The sequence below is a fragment of the Ixodes scapularis genome, unplaced genomic scaffold (assembly GCF_016920785.2).
Source record: "Ixodes scapularis isolate PalLabHiFi unplaced genomic scaffold, ASM1692078v2 PGA_scaffold3__209_contigs__length_174095766, whole genome shotgun sequence".
Classification (NCBI taxonomy): domain Eukaryota; kingdom Metazoa; phylum Arthropoda; class Arachnida; order Ixodida; family Ixodidae; genus Ixodes; species Ixodes scapularis.
The window spans coordinates 145,332,269-145,354,385 of record NW_024609868.1 but is presented as its reverse complement, the minus strand read 5'-3'; positions in this window follow the sequence as shown (position 1 = coordinate 145,354,385).

Below are 22,117 nucleotides of genomic sequence, written 5' to 3'. Positions count from 1 at the left end.
GATATAGCGATATTTGTACATAACACTTACAAATCTCGATAGCTTTTGGCATTTCTGCTGTAAAGTTTATACCCACGGCATATATGTATTAAACATAATTGGCAGAGAGTTTACGCTTTCCACGATATCTACACACTGTGTTCCAAAAGATGGAATGGATGAATTAAAAGTGTTCAGATTTATTGATCTGAATTATACGGCCATGGGTTTACTACTATGTATTTGTAAAAGTTTAAATCTCTCCAATCATTTAACTTTTTCAAGAATGAATTTGCACTACTAATAATCCGGTCAGTATCGGCAACTTGAAGTATATACTGGTATCATCAGCATAGATTATGAGACTTAGGTTGTCATTATTATTTGCAGTGTCATTCATGTAGAGATTAAAAGGAAATGGTCCAAGTACAATTCCATGCGACACGCCGGAAGTTTGTGGCCTAAGACTATCTTCAATGCGAAAGCATTAACCGTCCCACGGAGCGCAGACGGCGTTGACTGTAACTACGAAGAACGGCATCTTTTCCCATTGGCTGAGTGTAACGGTACCCATATTTTCTTTAACTGATCGAGACGGCACCTAAATGCAATTCGTCATGCACGCGTCTCAGAAATAAGACACAAAGAAAAGCACAGCAACGCAGATGCTTCGTTACAGAAGCCGACGGAGGGGCTCATGGCCAAAGCGTACGGGCCTCACAAACAATACACAAAGAAAAGCACAGCAACGCAGACGCATCGTCACGGAAGGCGTGGAGCCGGCGGGGTTCGTCGCGCCTGCGCAGTGGGGGAGCGTGACGTTAGCGAAGCAGGGCCGTGTGCGATATGAAGACGTTACGCGATTCTTGCAGGAATACGCTGCGTGTAGGAATGTTTTCGCATTCGTACACGTATTTTTATTAATTAAAACGCACTGGTAGCGATCACAATGATTACTTCCATTCGTATCCAAAACAACAACACCAATACCGTAAAGATACAACTTTTGAAGTGATGTAACGTAATTGATGCGGTCAAATGCCTTCGGAAAATAAAAAAAAATACTGCAAGTGCTAACAACTTCTTTTCAATAATGTTTAAAATAAGTTATTTTCCTTGTAACAAAGCAAGTTCCGTAGAACAACCATCACTAAACTCATAGTGACTGGGCGTAAGTATGGAAAATGTTTCACAGAAACTGTGTACCTGTGACGAATAATTCGCTGGTCATGTTACCGGAGCGCACAGGCCTGGTACTGCTGGCTGCTTGAATCATCCCCGCACATCATTTTTCATGCGCAAGATATTACTAATCCGCCTTTTGTACTCACTTTTTCTCGGGTTATTATCCACGTTACAAACGTCCCTCTTGACCGCGTGCTCTCTTTCACGCTATTTAAACTTCTAGTCTTGGGGTGGTCCCGCTTGCATCCTTTGGTAATCGTCCGATTAATTCAACTTAGGGTTATAAAAACAAAAGAACAGCAAAACAGACACTTTTGTTTTGTGCATTCATTAATCTGAATAATCTTCTGTGCAGTGTTTGATGCTTCGGGAAAGTACCCCACGGGCATGCTCCAGGGTACTCAGGTCGACATTGGAGCCTACGACGAGTGCATCGAGACGGTCATACGTGACGACTTCGGCAGAGAACAAGTTCGGGGCCAGTACTGCAACGTGCATGCTGTCTCCCGACCGAATGATACATCGATGGCAGACGGAATTCTGAAAGTCGCCAAGATCTCGCACCGCCGGGTGGGTCTCCCCCTACACGCCCCATAAGCGTAACTGGAAATAATTAAAAAAAGTGGATCCCTTGGTAAAATCAGCTCAAATGAAGCAACTAAATTGTACTTTTACTGATCAAAAATGTACACTTGAATTTTGTGTTACTAGAGTTAAGTATACATTTAATATTATGTTCGCTTACTTCGTATTTCAGCGGCAACTAAGGCGCCTCTAAAACAATGTATCATAAATGTGTCTATACTAAAATTATATATTTAATAAACAATTATTAATCTATAAATATGCTTCAAACATATTTTTCAAAATTTTAATGAAAGCAGAAAATGTGTGTACTTTTTGTGCATTGCGTTTTACAAAGGGAGTTACTGCATATCACGGGAATGAATTGCCGCTGAAGTGCCTTTGCCTTTTGTCATGTTTTTATGTGGAGAGGAGTGAAAATCGAGGAGGCGAAAGCGGGAACTCTATTCAGGCATACGAGCGCTGCTTAATTTATGGGCAATTGAAGTGCCATCTTGCCCTTCTAAGGCTAGAAGAAAGATTTGTAGGAAAAATTCGTTGCAGAGGCAGCTTCACGTAGCGGACGAGAGCGCACGGCCCAAAGTAGAAGGGCAAGTGCTGCTCAGAACCTCGGATGAAGTGCGCAGTTCAGTTCTGTGGGAAACGAGCGGTTCCCACGCCTTCTTTGTTCTTTTCTTTAGCGCAGGCACTTCCAACGCGGCGAGCGCTTGTCTCAGTTAAGCCTGATCAGTGTTGCTTAATTGGTTGATCAAATCAAAATGAAAATCCGGTGTTATCTTTATGAATTTTGACGTAGGCTTTGTAGAGCGCAGTGGCTGTGAAATATGTATTTCCAACTGTGAATAGATAGCCATATTGTAGAGAGATAAATAGTCTACCAAACATATCTTCTTCAAAGATCCGGATAATGCTAATCATTCTTTTTTTCTATAACCCATAGCCTTCAGTTGTTGGACTTTGCCACTTGAATTCTTGGGATTTTATTAATATAAGGCAAGTGTAAGTGAGAAAAAACAGCTACCTTTTAAAAACAATATGTATATATCTAACATTAACACTAGTCACTGGATAGCTGAAAAATTCCGCAGGGGCCAAATAGCAACATTATTCGTAACAACAAATAAATGGCCTTTCATTTAAGACCCCACTTGCGCAATCACCTAATGTAAAAAAAGTGCACGTTTCGTGAAATAATGTTAACTTACTTATGGACGGTCAATAGGTGAGTGATGCAACGTATCTGTTGTATATTTTCATCTGCATTCCTTTTTTGATTCAATGTATCACCCTCAAAATAATGAACCGGTATTGAGACATTTGTGTCTTATCCCGTGCATTTATGCCACATGTGCATAATATTTGCGTAACTGATATGCAACAATTTAATTTGTATTGTAGATCTTTTCTCTAAGAGTGAATGAAAAAACCTATTCTAAAATGAAATTTCAGACTTTATACTAATGTTATTCTTAGAAAGCACAACAACTTTGAATATATAGGAATATGAGTTTTAAGAAGAAAATAACTTATTTAGAATTAGTGAGAAATTTACATTTCACATTAATAGTCACCTTTAAGCAGATGTTTCTGGACGAAGCATAATATGTTGTTTTACATTGCCCTAACGGTGGCGTTTTATGTTGTTTATAGATAGCCGAAGTAATTAAGTTCGCGAGCCACGAAAAAGTGGCCGGCATTCGCCTTGGAATTTGTGTTCCCGCAGACTGCAGTCGAGACGACATCCAAGAACTCGCCAACGCGTGTAAGTGAACATCCGACACTTAGAAAAATATATTAGTCTTAAGGCATCGAAAAAAAATGGGGCGTTTTCCACCGTAGCAAAAACAAGATATGTGTTTTAAGAACCATGAAATAAGCTGTTTGCATGATTTTTAGATGTAGGCATACCTACTAAGCTTTGATAAAAGTAATTTATCTGAAACAAGCGCTGCTGATTTAAGTTTTTCACTGCGACACTAACAAATCATATTAGTTCATACTGCAATACTAAGACGCGAAAAGCAGTTTAAAAAAACATGCTAAACCTGGGGAATAGTGCATATCTCGTGCATTCTTTAACAATACGTTTTGACGTATATTCTATTACTGCCTAGCTCATTCTGCGTGAGCTATTGTAACCCTGCATTTAAAAATGTCATATGTCTTGGTCTTACAGTGGTGCAAGGGATTTTGAAAGTTAATGTCCAGTATTGCGTCACCGATCAATCGACACCGATGAACAATATACAGGTTGGAGTTATGTGAGTCGAGTTGCTGATTAACATTTTCTTTTGGTGTTTATACACTTTTATATTTTTTAATCTACTTGTGTATGCGGTGCTATCATCAAGGTTCGAGGTAAACGAATATTTTGCCCTACTACAAGATATCTGCGAAAGAAAACGTATTTTTGAAATAATTTTGTAAAACCAATATTCTGCGCATTTTCTAATCAAGTATCACGCCCCCAGCCTAAAAAAAAACTTGTGCTGAATATATAAGCATAGAAGTTGTGCGTTACATAAATAAACGTAAAAACTCAAAGCCAGTCTTTAATTTTATAATGAGAGAGTGCTTCGTTATACTTCAGATTCAACGTTTTCGGTTTGAATTTTAAAAAAAGTGATACAAACCTGCCGAATTTGTTTTACCGCATTTTATTTTAATTGAAAAAGGTCAGTTTTTTCAAGCACCAGCGGATTGGGGCGAAGGGGGGAATTTATCTTTTTACGTATTTTTGAGCACTGTTTAGGGCAGTGCTCCTTAATCTCCTAAACTCCCCTTACAAAAACTTTATGTGGTGATAAAAAAAAAAAACATCCTAGAAAATAAACGATACGAAGGAGGCGCACAGTTCACGTGGGCCTCAGGAAGCAAATAAACATCTACATATCGCAGACGACAGCAGAAGTCAGCCTTGTTCCTTCTGCCTCCTGTTCCAGTTTGGTGAATAAACATACCGTCTTTATTCCTGACAATTAAACCATTTTATGTTAACAGCAGAGAAAAAACCAAAATACATTTTTGACAATAAAAAAACACAACAACGTGTTTAGCTGTATATATAGTCTCTAATAAAAAAACACAACAAAATATGCGTTCAATATACACACAGAAAAAGGTGCGATTAATTAATAATAAACAAAAACGGAAAACGCTGAACCCTAGCTATAGTTAACAGCAAGACACGCGAAATGTATTTTTGCTATAATATTTTTGAGTTTCCGTAGACATCATAGCTCCATGGAATCGACAATAATTTGTACAAATAATTGGCGATTCGCTGAGCAAGTCGTTGTAAAACGGGCTTTTCGGGCATGACAAGGAGACCCTCGCCCGGAAAAAGTTTTGATTGATGAAGCGTAGTCAAAAGGCATAGTGAAAAGCAACGGCTGACTTCGTCGCACGTGTGCCACGAAGTTCTGCCCTTATTGCTGTTCGCCCCTCGGTCTGGAGGAGACAATGATCCAGTAATCCGCAGCTGCTCGGCCGTTTTTTTTTTTTTTTTTTTTTTTTTTTTTTTTTGAGGAGTTAAACATGTCTAAATGTTAAAAAAATTGTTTTGCCTTTTTTGAGGCTCATTTTTTGCTTGTAAGAAGCCGGGGAGTATCCGAAAGTCATAAAATGGGCAAAACAGCCATTGCTATGGGTAGCAGACGACGCCTGCATTCGAAGGCCAGACGCTGACTCCACAGTTACACCTCGGCGAGGGGAACCCGGCAATGCATCTTGTTAGCTCTGATTGAAGGGAGACGGTCAGTAAATGCAAAGGCAGCCAACATTTGTGTCTTCGTATTGTTCATTCAGTCAGAGCTTCGCACTGTAAGGTCAGCGCACCCTGCGCTAGAGAAGGGTGCCAACCTGCTCACAACACAACTCTAAAGCTTTGTGTCAAATTCTACTAACAAATATGTGCTGCCCTCAAAGGCGGCTTAATCTTAGCACAGTTCATCTAATTTTATCAAAAACAAAACCTATATTTCCTTAAAAATATATAAAGACTGACCTTTAGTTCAGATACTTGATGCAATGACTGAATTGAAAAAAAAAATAATAAGTGGCAAAAATGTTCTGGCCTACTTCGAGAGCATTGTTCAAACATTTACGTTATTTGCTCAGAATGTACTTCCTAACATACATCGAATCAGGTGTGTGATAGATATGTAATTTGTGCAAAGATCTACATATGTTATAACGTAACGTATTCAATACGAAGTTCCCCGAAGTTTTAAGACGTGACTTTTATTTATTTTACAGGTTCCATTACCCCAAATATAGCTTTCTTAAAAACAATCGATGGTTATCTTGTAAATCTTATCAGGACGCGTTAAAGGTATTTTAGTGCGAAATGGTGTTTGTCTCGTTTTCTAAGTCGTGACGATTCGGAAAATCATGTGAAACAATTTCAAAAATAAAGGAATTGTTTTTGTACCACTTTTGAAAATATTTTGGATGTGTAGAAATCACTTGATCAAATAAAATGCCATTGAATCAAGTGTATTTAAAACATTCGTTTCTTGCAGCCGCTTGGAAACCGAGTGCCGGAGTCTCCACTTGATCTTTCAGACCGCAATTATTTCCCCACTGCAGTATTTTAAACTATATTACGCAATCATTTTTTGCTATTTTAATGAAGTTAATTTTTCGGCCATCATGCGTGACATTTGCAAAAATATTACGTTTAGATTTAGATTTTGTTAAAAATACTGAAGATATAAAATGATTAAAAGTCTATCTTTTTTTTTCTTGGAAAAGAACGTACAAAATAAAACTCACATGTGCACACAAAATCAGGAACAATGGCATGGTGACTTAAACTAGAGATCCGAATCCTGAAACACCATCGCATATCAAGTGGCTGTTTACAACATTGCGAAACCTATTCCGAGAAATAGTTTCCAATTCTCGGATTCCTATAGCGAGGAAGCAAATGATGGGCCGTTTGTCGAGACACCAGTGAACAGCTATTTTTTCTTAGATCCTCGTTGGCGGTTACAGCAGACTTTACGTGTAACCAATTGTGTAATTTAATTTTCAGCACTCTATAATTTCATTTCGTGGCCACTATTCAACTCTTTCTTTTTAGAGTCTTGTGTGATAGTATATTTTATGTGAGAACTTCACTTTATATTGGAAAACTATTTAAAAGGGGCTACTCTCAGACAAACTTCAATCCCGGGGACTAGAGTCTATAAATAAAGTAGCACATCAATATGAGTTCTGAATTTCTAATATACATATATAAAAAAGACTGTTTCGTAAAACGACAAAAAGGGTATAGGAGAGTAAACATACTTCGAAGCTTTTAGTGGAGTTTGGTATATTGGTCGACGCGTTTGACTCAGCCCCAAACATCGACCAATATACAAAACTCCACTAAAAGCTTCGAAATACGTACGATATATATAGAGGCATGTTGGCTTGGAGGCCGAAGGCGTAGATAACAGATGCAAGGTGACGGTAGAAAACAAACCAGGAGGATTTTATTCGACGTTTCGACCTGAGGCAGGTCTTCGTCAGACGAATACCTGACGAAGACCTGCCACTGGTCGAAACGTCGAATAAAATCCTCCTGGTTTGTTTTCTACCGTCACCTTGCATCTATATATATATATATATATATATATATATATATATATATATATATATATAGATAGATAGATAGGTGAGGCAGACTAGTTTGAGAACAATGGACCGGGAAAATGTAATAAGTCAAAGATCCGTATTTTCGGAGTTGATATGCTAGGAGTTTATTGTATGTATAATGTTTAAGCATACCTTGCGAGTTTTTAACCTTACAGTTGGAGAGCTGCTAATCGAGCATGTGTTCCGTTTAAAATTTAAAAAAAACTTTTTGTTTAAATATTTACTTTTATTTCCATCATATAGGGTTTCCGAAGATAGCTGTAGTTGACACTAATTTTTAAAAACATTTTCTGCTTGGGTCCGCTCCCTCTGACGTTAGGGACCACGATGTTTTGCAAAATAAGGGTAATTTTTCAGTTTATTTAGAAAATCTTATTACTATTTGTTTCGTACAAGTCCTCTGATGTTGTGCTGGTGTCACTTGTTTTTGTCAATTCGGGTTTTAAACAAAAATACTTCCACTTTTTCATATCAGCGTCTACTTGGCGTTGCTTGGCATGGTTATGGCGTTGGGTACCTCTCTCGACTTGTACCTGTCCTGCCAGCCAGATCGCAAGAACAAAGCCAGTAAGCCTGTTAAGATTTTCAGGTCATATAAGATAAAAATACAGTGCGCTTTGCTTATTATGGATATTTTATATTGCTTGACAGGAACCACATATTATTAATATATATCCGAACTTCAAGAACAATATTGTTTTTGATTTTAATATTTCGAATTGGAATGTATTTTATGTTTTCGTACCTGCCTAGCGAATGTAACTCTTAAAATTTTTTTATAATTATGTTTTTATAAATAACATGAACACTTATATGATCTAAGCTATGCACCCTCTTTACTACTGCAATATTAATTTGGAAAATAATATTGGTAAGCGCTCAAAATAACAGGAATTTCTTCGCTGCGCGTATCTACACTTTTTTTCATTCCTTAGCCCTGGAAACTGTTCGTACTCGACGATACCCGTTGTCCACATAAAACTCGTTCATTAAGGCACCGCGAGTATATCATTTTTTATACAAACCCCGCTTCTATCTGGCGGTTTTCCTATGCATGCCTTTGATGCGTAAGTCTTCACGAATGATGCGAGGTCTATTTGTGCAAATACAATGTATTCAGTATCAATTTCCAGTTCTAACAGCAAGCACATGTTAGATGTTTACAATAAGTTCTTCATACATTCCGCACAGGTACATGGATCCAGAGCCTTCTAGCGTTTTCTGTCATGGCTAACCACAGGCTTCTGTTTGCACCTGCCAAAGATGCCGACGCTATGACCTTCAGGTTTCTACATGGTTTACGTTTTCTGAGCATATTTTGGATTGCTCTGGGACACGCTTACATCCCACTGGACATGATTGTGTGTAAGTGCCAGCAAATTTTTATACTATAATGTTCAAAAAGTTTTATAGATCGGGATACCTTCTGGTTATTGAGAGCGTTTAGTCTACAATATTATTTTATATTTACAATTAAAAACATAATGCCAGGCAAAAGTCTGAAGCCCGGGCTTTGCTTGAGTTTTTGCTTTTTAGTCTCTTTTGTCGTCTCACTCATGATAAGAGATCTATAGAGTCCACATAACTGAGCTTCAGTGAGTTCTTGTTGCTTATGCCGAGGCTTCCATGTTAACTCTTTCTGTGTTTTTTTTTTTTTTTTTATCCAACGCGTAGCGTGGCGGTAGAGGAACGTATAGTACATTTGATGGAAATAAGAGAACATGAAGAAACTTGTAACCGAAAGTGGCGTAGGCCACTCCCCGGTGGAATGAGAAACTCTGGGCCCCGTGTTTCAGTAGATTACGAAAGCTGTGGATATCAAAATATGAAATCGTCCCACGCTCATATATATTTGATGGCATCGGTTGTCCTCAAGCTGATTCTCCGGGTACTGAGAACGCTCTGTTAGCACCGAGACATTTTAGCGGCTACTTCGCATGGTTTCTATTCGTGACGTCGCGACCAATATTTGTCTTACAGTTATATATTAAGCTGTGAAACTTGTTCTCATCATCAGTTGTGAACGAAAATTTGAATGATGTGAGTACGGAGCAGGATAGGGGCTTGTAATCATCTCATGCTCAGCTCCTACATCGTCAATCTCGATATGCTGATATATATATATATATATATATATATATATATATATAAAATTGCGTATGCAGACGAGCTGGTGATATTTAAGTATGATGTTTAAAACCGAGACTGTAGTAAAAAAAAATTAGCAAACTTTGAAGTCGAAGAAAAAGGCACACCAGAAGATCCCGTTCCTTTTCCCTGGACATTCGAGTTTCCAATTTTTTCCCTCCCGACAGTGTCCGTTCAGAGATTAATAAGTCTTTCAACATACATTGCTGCAATAAAGTTTCCACGACTGACTCATCATGCATTCTTAAAGGCTGACCGCTTTGGCGTTTTTATTTTTTGTCAACGTGTCCAACATTACTAGGAATTTTAAATGGCTGCAACCTTATATTGCGGCTTGACTGGAAAATTACTACACGCTCTTGGTGCTCTCGCAATCTCACGTGATTTCATTTGTCGGGCTAGTTGTCTTTCATTTGTCCTCGACTTTTGCGCTACCTATTTTTGTGTAAAGTACGTATATACAGAAATTTAACAATATGATAAAAGCAACAATTAAAAGGGGCCCAGAGAAAGGAACGTATCAGTATATAAACTAAATGAAATACAAAGAAGGAGTTTCGACCCGAAATATTCAATGGCGAAAATTTCATAATTTACATTCCACCTGTAAGAAGGTTTTTTAGCCATCTCCCAAAATACCTTGAAGACAACATTATAATATCTTGAACTGCTGATATAAGCTCGGGCTTTCACCAAGAATCGGTTTTGAAACGCCTGGCGATTAACGTTTTTTTGTTATTGTATTCTTAATTCCCTATTTTCTGTAGAACCTTCCAGCATCCATTTATTTCTAATGAGAGCTGCTTCAACAATCTTGCCACACATTCAGAGCGCAATTTGCAGGATACCTCACCCAACTTTCATATCTTTTTTTATAAGTGATAACTTGCGCAGAATCTTAAGTAGTTCACACAGTAGTTCAGATACAAAACGAAGCACATTCTACTTTCTTCTTTTTGCATTGCGTCTAGGTTGTTAGAGGCATTGGTACTTCAAGTGAAGTATGGTGTCTTTTTTATTCCTGTCAACATTGCATGGACAACGTGCCTTGAAGACATTACTTCAAAAGCAACTGAAGATTACACTTTCGAAAAACATGCTTTAAGAGCTTTGCTCCGAGCATGAGGAAAGCTCTCAATCGCGGATCCGTAAGATAATTACTTAAATACACTCGTGAAAGTTGAGATTGTAAATTATAGAATTTTTCGTACATCCGTCCGATCGTACATTTACCACTAAATGAACGGCGATATGACTCACGTGACGTCAGGCCATGTGGCCTATACACCAATTTTATATGTTATATATCTACCCATCAATGTAGTTTCCTCGCTAAATATAGCAGAAAAATCGACATCACGTGACCTAAACACTTATTCAGTTTCCACGCTATATTTAGCAAAAAGTTGATGTTACGCGACTTGACATCACGTGACCTATACATCGATTCATGCAGCCCGCTAAATTTGGCGAGAAATTCGATGTCAGGTGGACTGACATTACGTGACCTATACAAAAATTCAGTTTCACTGCTAAATTGGGCGGGAGATTTGATGTCATGTGAGTTAACGTCCCGAGACGTACACGACAATTTAGTTCCCCCGCTGACTGAATCAAGAAATGTGATAAAAATATAGGTTCTTGACTATCATAAATGACGTACGGTTCAATGTCATGAGTAATTTTAAGCAATCGCTCAATAAATACTGAATTTAGTGCGTTAAAGATAAATATTATTTTTTAATAGGAAATACTTTCGCTTTACTCTCAAAAAAAGATGAACCAAAAAAATGTCGACCCCTCACGTTATGATCGAGATGACTTAAAAACGCAGAAAAAACACGGGCGAATAACAGACACATTCAACATGGACTGGCGCTAACTTTAGATCACATTGAATCAAATAACCTAATCCAAGGTTTTGACCCGTAGATTAGTTTTTTTTTAAAACCTTTGCATGCTTACGCAAGGGCATTCCCACGACTATCAAAGAAAGCGTCGAATTAAACAGCATTCCGTGAAGCAAAATTTCCTGTGGCGCCTGAGATGTCTGTGGCTTCGACAACCACGACACAGATGTATTTCTCAGAAAGCTGCGGGGAGAAGTCGAATGGTGGAAGTCCCCTTGATTCATCGCCTTTCCTACAACCTAAAACAGGTCGTATTTCGGAACGTGATGCCCGAGAGATTTAGCGCTGGAACTGAAAATCGTCTACAGGCTAAGAGCACAAAAAACATCAAAAACCGCTTTTGACCTGTACATCGGGTGTTGTCTACCGGATACCCCTGTTGTGTGGAAGATATTATGTACGCCAGACAGGAAGGTGTTTAAATGAAGCGTTAAGAGCGCACGCATGCTCCCTTAGGGCTACAATCGTGGGACTGCTACCGCTACAGTGCAGTAATTTTTCATGTCTCTCTTTTTTTGGTGAAGCGGTGCTTTTGGGCTGACAAAGAGGCAGAATGACTTCAGAAATATTTGAAGCATTCTTTGTTTCTTTGTTGGCAGACATATGTGTCAGTGAACCATCGGTGGCGTTATTCGAGAAAGAGATTACGTACCTTCGGTCTAACATGAATGTTAACTTGTAGAGCGATATCTCGGCGACCTCTTTCTGCGTGGTAGGCGTGCGCTTTAATATATGTGTGTGTAGTATATTTAAGAAGTTTTCTTAGTTTTGTTTTCATAGAATGAACTTCAGTTGTGAGTCAGCGTTGTCCTGCCGTGTTTGCTTTGTCGTCGTCGTTCGACTTTACTGAGGCTGTTTTTGATGATTTTTAACTATTACCAACTGATCCACTTTCAACCCTACTTTATTATGCCAGTCATTTCATTCAGCTTGAAAATCGTGTGGCAAGTGGTCGTCCCAATCGACATTCAAATACCACAAATGTTTAGAACGTAATTTTTGACAGTGGCGCTACTAGGTGCGAGAAGTTCAAAGGTGTAAATATTTCCCGCCGACACTTGAGTCACAAATCGGTTGCTGTCAATTGGAGAGTGACGAAATGAACCAGAGAGTTTATTCTGTACAGGAGGTTGCCAGTGCTTAGATCCCATCAGACTCTAAGTACGCTTTCGTTTGAAGTCCGTAAAAGTTCGACGTAAAACCGTTCGGCTTTGTCCCCCCGAAACGCCTCTGTCAGCTACGGGTCAAGTGTCATCCACTTGTGCAAGTTAATTGCAGTCTAACCCAAGACGTCGGTCGCGTCGCCACGAAGTGCCCTTACATCGTATACTTAGTCAGTTCTGGTGATCAGCTCATCCACGAACATTTTTTTCTTTGGGGCCGCCGTTTTTATTGAGTGTTGTTTGTGCACCCTTTCCAGGTGGTGCTGAGATGTCGAAGCCAACATAAATGGGTTTAATGTGATACCAAATGGCACACGCGTCACTCTGTACGTCAAGATTAGTGGAAGCGGATTACATTACTTCACCATTTTCTCATACCACAGAACGCGACGTGCATATCGGTCTTTCGCTCACAGTGGCACGTGAAGAAGTTCGTTTTCTATGTCGGCGATGGCGGTGAAGTGAGTGAGGAACTGAGCAAGTTTGTTTAATTTTCTAGGACATTGTTAAAAGAATGAGGCCCTCCAGCGCTTGAAGACGCCCGAATACCACCCTCAAAATTGTTGTGCGACTTCCGTCGCTGGCGACTACCTGATGCGGCCTGTAGTATATAGGACGTTGGATAGGGTTGTGTTCACTTTCGACTGGCTTCGTATAACCATTTACGATGTAGTACTGTATGCAGGCAACCGATTCTACGATCATCTGCTGATTTCATAGGAGCCGTGTTGTCTGCGATGCGAATTTCCTCACCACAGATCCTTTATTTTCAGTCAGCTGTTGGGCTTTTACATTCAACGGGAACCATACTTCGTATCGTACGTCTTCAAACTGTATCTTCTCCTGATAATGGCGGGCTTCCTAAATATTCGCTGCAACTTGGGGTTGTCCAAATCCGATGTGTTCTAGCTTTTGGAAGACCTTCCACTGTGCAGATATATTCATGACCTTCTTTTTGTTCACCATCGCCCTCATAAACACTTTTCTTGGGGACCAAATCACACTAAACGTGATCGTCCCGCTTGAAGACCCTGCCGGGTCAATGGAAACATTATGTTTACTGCCATTAGCTTCGATGTCGGTCGCTTTATGTGTTCAGTAATAATTCCACAGTAGTTATCAGCAAGAACTAGGAGGCTCATTCTATCCTCACTTCTGTCAACTTGTGAGGCGTCCGCAACGTGAAGGCCCTCTTTCCTGTTTTAGGCTTCTGCAATTACAGACGGGGAGCCGTCATAATATACGCGAAGATGTGAGGAACCTCAAGAGCTGCCACATAAGTTCACGCTCTGCTATATTGAATCTGGAGCGAGAGCTTCACTCGTCGACTTTTCTTTTGCACTGTAGTCTCCGAAGGTGAAGATCCGGAGCTCTTGCTTTCCCAATAATCTTAACTACAACTTCTCAGGTGCGCTGCGCTGACTGAACGTCAGCTGGCCACTTCCGTCGAGAAGCCAGGCAAGGATACACCTTTGTTCACCTTCTTTCCATTCTGGCGCCGTTTGAAGGAGCGCCTACACCTTCCCTTTTCTTGCATATCAGTCTCTTACTCCAAGAAAAGACTGTAACACCACCAGTGCGCTTATTTTTTTTACTTTTGTCAAAACTTTGTTTACAGCGGTCTGGTCGCCGCGTGTATTTCATTTCATTTATTGGTACCCTCAGGGCCCAAAGGCATTAAAGAGGGGGTGGGATTACAACGTATAAGTTAATAAAACACTGAAATTACGAATCAATTTCTAGTAGAACAGATATAGCTATATTAAAATCCACAAGATAAAAAATTCCTGCGATGGATGTTGAAAGGAGATTTTAGTAAACAGACGTACGAGGTATGAATGATATGGTAGTAGATATTCGCGTGACACTGTTGAATTTCGACTTTATGTCTGTGATCATTGCGTGATAATGTGTAGGATGGTTCCCCCAGTGCAGTCTTAAGGATTGTGTCGTAAAAATATTTTCTGAAATAAACAAGCGATAAAAATTTGGGCGTAAAGAGATATTAGGCAATGATAGACTATTTCTTCATAGAGTTTATGCTTGATCATTGGTCATGGTCATCAGATCATGGTCATTCGAATATATGAAACGCGCGGATATATTCCGGACAGCTTCCAAGGCGCCGACAAGACGCCCAGTGCTAGAACCCCAAACAGCAGAAGTGTGCTCAAGTTTCGGCCGGACTAGTTTTTTTTTTTTTATTGGAAAAAGAATTTCAAAGTCAAGCGAATCTGAAAAAAAAAAAATAATTACGTTTTAGATATTCAAGCATGCGGTTAGCATTGGAAATGACTTGCTGAACGCGCGATTCCCATGTGAGGTTAGATGTGATGTGAACGCCCAGATGTCTTTTAGTGTAAACCTGCTATATAGTAATATTACTAAGAATATAGAAGGAGGATTGCTAACTAGCCAGAAAATTTTCATGCGTTCACATTTCTTGATGTTTAATGACATATGCCAAGGTTACACCAACGTGATATAGAATTGCGATCGTTTTGAAGAAGTAAGATGTCCGAAATGTTAACTATTTTTCGCTATACAACACAGTTATAAGTAAATTAGCAAATAGGAGAGTTGACACACAATAGTAAATTATTAATATAGATGAGAAAGATCAGAGGGCCATCACATATCCCTGAGGTACTCCGGAGATTGCTGAAACATCGGGCGAGTCGATAATATTACAATTTGCAAACTGTGAATGATTAATCAGAGATGAGGAAATACAGAAAGGGCATTAGGTTCAATGTTAAATCAGTCAATCTTAAGCAGAATTTTATGAGAGAATCTGTCAAACTCCTTGGAGAAGTCCAGAAAAACACTATCAATCCGTGCACCACGATCTAGGACTTGATGGAAACCATTTGTTAGACTTACCAGTTGCGTCCCGCATGAAAATAAATTCCTGAAATTGGTCAACATTGAAAATGAATAGATTCAAGAAACTTAACCAGATTAGACTAAATTATATGTTCAATTGGTTTACAGCGGATACATGTGGGGAAAATGGGTCTAAAGTTAAAGGGGGAGTGTTTATCTCCAGTGTTGTGTAGTGGATTTACCCTTCCAGTTTTCCAGTCGTCTGGAAGCTGGCCTAGTGAAAGAGATTGCTCAAAATAAATTAGACAATATATTGATGAATATTCCTTGGTATTCTTTAGAAACTTAGAAGTGATATGTCAACAACAGATTACGAACATTGTATAGTTGAATCTTTTTTTTAATGCCATCCGTATAAATGACAATTGGATACATGGAGAATGTCACATTAAGGAGATGATGGACAAAAATGCCTCAGCAACATTGCGAAACGCAGGAGAAAATATTTAATTAAGAATAGTCGAACAAATGTATCAGGAATCATTTCACACGATTCATTTTAAGCTAAAGTGAACGCTCATCATTGGGATTTGTTACACTTTGAAATTGTTTGGGATTATTGATTAGCATAGATTGGATGCACTCATCAAAAAGTTGTATTTAGCCTCCCTGTCTGAAGTTTGTATTGATTGACTACGAGATTATAACGTTGTCAGTATTCCTCCAAATCAATGCGCGTTGCGGTTCTAAACAAGCTGTTCAGCATATCCGGGTCACACATAGATATCATGTGCCTCCCCAAGCATTGTCTACACTTAAACCATCGGCTCATTCCACAGTCGATCGATGGATGACCTTTTTTATCACAGCGGAAGCACCACTTTTTCCGCCTCAGTAGTTTCCTTCTTTCCGACACCGACATCTGTGAAGCACAGTCGTCGGAATGATGATCGCCGGAACAGTAGAAAACTCACTTTTTGTCAGTTATGGTGGGGGTCATTGCGTTGAGAACCTCAGCCGATGAGACTGGCTTTTATCGGTATACATTTTTCTGGCGATCTTTTGAATCGGCGGTGAGCAAATATTTAGGTGTTTCCACCGGAAAAATCTTCTCTCTCGTTTTGACGCCCTTCATTGGGAAGCGCTGTAAGGTATCTGATGCCTGGTTATCTCGTGCTTCACCTTTTTATTACGATGATATTAAAGACAACAGTCAACCCGTGCAGATTTCTTTTGGATGAAAAGTGACAACTCTCCGGACGCGCCAGAGCTGACACCGAAAGCGTTGAGGCTCCTTAATACCGTATGCACCTCCCTGTCGAGAGCCCGAAGTTTGTCATTACTTTTCACCGGCTGGATCAGGAGCAGCGTGACCAGGTCAAAATCGATAATAACGTATATTCGGCAAAGGCTTTCTTTTTTTTTTTTGGGGGGGGGGGGGGGGAGGGGGTCGAGAGTGTTTTTTTTAGTTTTTCGCCGTAAAATGCAGTATCGTCGAAGCAGCGTCTGCTTTTCCTGTCAAATAACAGCTCAAGTACTTAAACTTTACAATGTTTTAGAGGGCCACCTTTGCATTGATGGTAGAGTCTAACTAGCCATAGGAACCTTGCAAAGATCATAGCTCGCTTTGTAATGTCGAAATCTCCACTTTCTGGCGTTTTACTATCTGGACCGGTACGGTAGTCATGCTTGCCCGTACTTCGTCTTCAGATCTCGTGCTAGACGCCGTAAATCCAGCTCATGTCCTTTTGTTCATAAGGTTACAGTCGCGTTGCTGCCCTTTTAACTCTTGCTTCGCCACAGAGCTTCTGTTTTTATGTCTCGACGCATGCCACATCCACTTCTAGGGCGTTGAACTCGGCCTTTTGCTCAATTTCGCTATCGAGTTATTTTATGATGTCTTTTTTAGTGTGAGAAGGTCCAGTTTTGTCTCCAGCTCACTGACTGGCGTTGTATGTCCCATGGCTGCGATTTTGTTGATCAACATCGTTGTAGCTGATCGTGTCCGTGTCCGCTCTTGGTTCAGGAGGTCTGGTGTCAACCTTCGCTGGTAAACTTCACTCCCGATTTTTGAACCAACATATTTTGTCTGACAGAAGAAAAACCTTTGTGCTACTTTGGATTGAAGTTTACCCAAGGAACCTAGACTCCTCGCATTGTGGTATTCCAGGAATGATCGATGTACCTCCATTATCATGCAATGACAAGCAGGCGACGCACAGAAAAAAATATAAAAAATGAAACAACACTTTCCGAAACAGAATTCCACGATTCGTCTCAAGATGTCAGTGGCAGCACGATAGTGACTCAGATAAATTCCGGGGACAAGGTCACGCGAAAGATTTGAAATGTAAACTAAACACACTACAGGACGGAAAAAAAACAATGGCATCGAGTTCTCTGCAAGGTAGCACACAGCTTTGGGCCGAAACTTGGGACTTTTCTTGGAGTTTTCGGCCTTAAGTAGCCCGGATAAGCCAAAGTAGAGCCAAATCTGACCTTCACTGTCAAGAGTCAGGATAGTTTGGCCCGAATTCACCAAAGAAGTGCAAGAGTTAGGCTTCACTCCCTGGTAGTTCGGCAATCATTTGGCCTTTTTGGGGCAAAATCGACAAACCAGTGCCAGAGTTAGGCTTCCTGCCTGGCAGATCGGCTTTCATCAGGCATCTTTGTACCCAAATAACTAAACATGCAACAAAGTTTGGCTCCCCTCCTGATAGTTTGGCTGTCTTGTGGCAGTTACGAGCCAAAACCGCCAAAAGGGTACCAGAGTTAGTGTTACTGCATGGGAGTTCGGCTCCAATCTGGCACTTTTGGGCCCAAATCGCCAAACAAGTGCCGAATTTAGGCTTCATTTTCTAATAGTTTGACTGTATTCTGGCATTTCTGTGCTTAAATCGCCAAACATGTGCCTGTGTTAGGCTTTAATGTCTAGTAGTACGGTGAAGGCTCTATTATAGGCACCCTGCGTCCGCTAGAAGCAGCTACCGAACACCCAGCAAACAGCGGCGCGCGAGGCCACTTTTGAGTAAGGGTAGGGAGGGCGCTAGAGCTCCACCACCGCTTTCGCTACATCCGCGCTTCCGCCAATTAGGTAGCCGAAACAGGCATCGCGACCTTGGAAAACCCACCACCACTGCAGTCGAGATGCGACTGCCGAAGTCGCTTCCCGACGAGTACGCGCGTATTGGCGCCGAGATAGATCTGTAGGGAGCCGATACTCCGACGTCACACTGCAGTGAAACGCAGCGAAGCGCATATCGCTGTACGCAGAAGTATATTGCATGGGGTTATTGCACTCGCGCGTAGGTAGACACGCCAATATCAGGACGCGCCGCGACACAGGTTCGGTGTTACCAGAACTGCTGCCATCGAGCAAGCGCTTCGCAAGACTAATGTGTGCAAGTCTCCTCAACACATTAGGCGAAGCGTTGCAAAAGTGACTGGAGCACTGTGCGGGCCCTGCCTTGTGGTTTATAACTGTCAAAGCGTAACGATAGGAAGAAGCAGAAGTATCCGGGGCTGTATGGTACGGCGCGCGCCTCACACTCGGATGAACGTTTTAGCATTTTTTCAAATGAAATCCTGCAGGCTACGACTTTTTTAGCTTTCACTGCATGCATTTGTCAGCATCAACGGGGCGATCCTTGCTCTAACAACACCCCCCCCCCCCCCCCCCTTGAAGATAAGCAAACAAAAACAAAAACTAAAGGAGACATTCCAAGCTTTGGCTACGAAACGACCTTTGTTTTCCCTTTCCCTTCAGTCAGTCGAAAATGCAAATATTCAGAAGGAACCCTAGGGCAGTATTCATGTCTTTTCGACCTCTCATTTCGCTAAGCCTCCTCACCCGCTTGTGTGTTATTGTGTGGTTGTGAGCGAGCGCGACGGCCTCTTTAAGCAAATCAGAGGGGTGAAGCGAAACGGGTTACTTTCTCCGTAGACACGTAGGACGAAAATGCTTTAAGCTTATATTTCTCACTGACTCGCCCTGGCCTTGATATAATCACTGGGTATGTAGACCCGCCGTTTGCCAAGTTATGCAGATTGGCAGGGGGCCATGTAAGATCGGTTTTAGAAATTCGCTTTCCAGTGTTCTGTAGATTTGATGCGGTCGTGGTCATGGTTTTTCTTTGTGCCCAATTTTTGATAATGACAGTTTTTTGCGTCAGAGACCGTGGAATGGGCTGGGTTTGTTTGACGCACTTCGATAAGAAACTGCTTTGCGGTAACAACGATACTTCCGTTAAATATAGGCGACCTTCTTCTTTCTCGACCTTGTGTTTGTGTAGCTCTGCGCTGCTCGACATGGATTATGCGTCTATCATCGATTACATGGTTCCTCTCTTTTAATATTAATCACACTGCAAGCATGCTTCTGATAGTAGTCCTGCTTCTTCTCAATACCCTACGCCATTCGTGCTTGAATTAATGAGATTTCATTGGCATGAAAACAGTGTCGATTGTATTTAATGCCTTGCTTTTCGTATTACAAAAAAAAAGTATATCTCTTGAAAATGTGTCCAAAACAAGCTTTGTTTATTGATAGCGGTTAAATAAACTTCTTTAATTCAATTTTGTTCTTGAGCGCGCAAAAGAGCACTTTTCTGGCACGCCAGAAAATTTTAAAATTTCGGCAGGCCTTTGGGTTTTCTTTTGCACTTTCGGAACGTATGTGGTGCTCCCTGGCTAGACAGAAAAAAATCCGAGCTAAGTATGGCTTTTAAATTGGCACTCCTTAGGGGACCGGAGGAAAGCCAAACTTCATCACGATCAGGAATCCCTAATTTAGGTTTTACCTTGGGGATTATGGCTCAAGCATGGCACTTACTTTGGCACTCCTGTGGTGGCCCAGAAAAAAGTCACAATTTGGCATGTCCGAAATCACCAAATTAGGCTTTACTTTGGCAGTTGTGGGTCACGTATGACACTTAGTATGGCACTCCTGCTGTCTTACCAGAAAGATACCAAACTTTGGCATGCCGTAGTATAGCGCAACAAGGGCGCCAGTTAGAGAACGTACTTTGGCACTGACACGCGCCATGGAGCAAAATCTTACTTGCCCCAAGGTAGGCCTTCAGGTTGGCCACACTTTTGACGAAGAATTGCCCAAGCACCTATGTATTGTGTTAAAAAGCCAGAATAATATCAAGAATTACCTTGAACTTAAAAATACTGGTTTGCGGAAGTATTTGGTTAATGCTGATGTACACGTATTTCGCCAAATAAAAGCTAGAAACGCTTCCTCTCAGTCACAGTGTATTTCTCAATACTCGGATCATGCTTGCAAAGATGAAATATTTACGTCTTGAAACGAGGCACTCTAACAGTCGTTTCCAAGTACAGAAGAAAAATAATATCACTTGCGCCGTAAATTTGTTTGATCGCTTTCTAATAGCTTATTTTGATGTATGCTTCTCAAATATATGTGCATAAGTTTTTTTTTTATGTAATTGGATATAACAATATTTGTCTTGTAGTTTCTGATGTTGTGTGTCCATTTTCTGGGCTTAATATTTAATTTAATTTTTCTGCAAAAATTTTCTTTAGATGGCGGATGATAAACTTAATAAATATATAAATAAATATCAGCAGCCTTATTAAAACAGCGATGCTTCTGTTTCAATAATCACGAGGCGCCACCGGTTGGTGCTAGGGGCACCTGTCATATATGCGTATAATGTCGTTCCTCAGTCACATGCACGCAGAGCGACGCTTTTAACTAAGTGCAATAAATACTACCCTGATCATTATCGTTTTTAGTTTTATTCCGCATAATATTATCAGAACGAAAATACAGTAATACAGGAAGTATGTAACCTTTAGTTTTTAAACTTGGAATATATTTTACACAATGGGAATACGCGTCGAATCTGTTTTACAGAAGGAACTCTCCATAGAGACACTTCACCGAAACACCTTCCCCGACTGTGGCACAAAATCAATAATAATAAAAAAGAGACATTTGTGGCTGTCGTGTGGTTTCAACTCGCATACCACCACACAGAGATTATGCTTTTGTTCGGTGAATTTTGGTGAAATTGTCGAGTAGCCAGATTTATACCGCAACATTCGACGCGAACGTCATTGTAGGTCGCTATGATGACACTGTCGCGCACACCAGTCAGTGGCAGCGTGGCGCCACAGAGGAGGGACTCCTGCAGTGGCGGTAACAGTAGAAGTGCTCATATCGGTCGCCACGCTCTTTCTCTTACACGTTAATTATATCACCTTTTCCTAAAGCATATTTTACGGGAAAAAATATCTGATTACTTATGGAATAGAATATTAAAATTAAGTCTAAAATGTGTCACTACTAACGTTGAATAAGGTTATGGCCACAACTTCACATGTTTCAACGGCACACAACGTGTCCACTAGCCCATTAAAACTTTTATCTTTTTTTTAATTTAAACTTTTGCGTTTCTCACTAAGTGTAGTTGTAAATATTCCCGCTCATAATAACTCGAAGTCGTTAGTGTTGAATCTGAGATAAATAGAATCGAAATATGCGATCCAATGTCTTTACTCGATACAGGTTGGGTAGACATAGGCTTTTAAAGCTTTGTTGAAAATACATTTGCAGTTTGTTTATTTATGTCGATTCGCATACAATACGCCCGTTTTCTTCCAGCACGTCCTCTGAATGCGCTGCACTACGCAGACAAGTGGGAT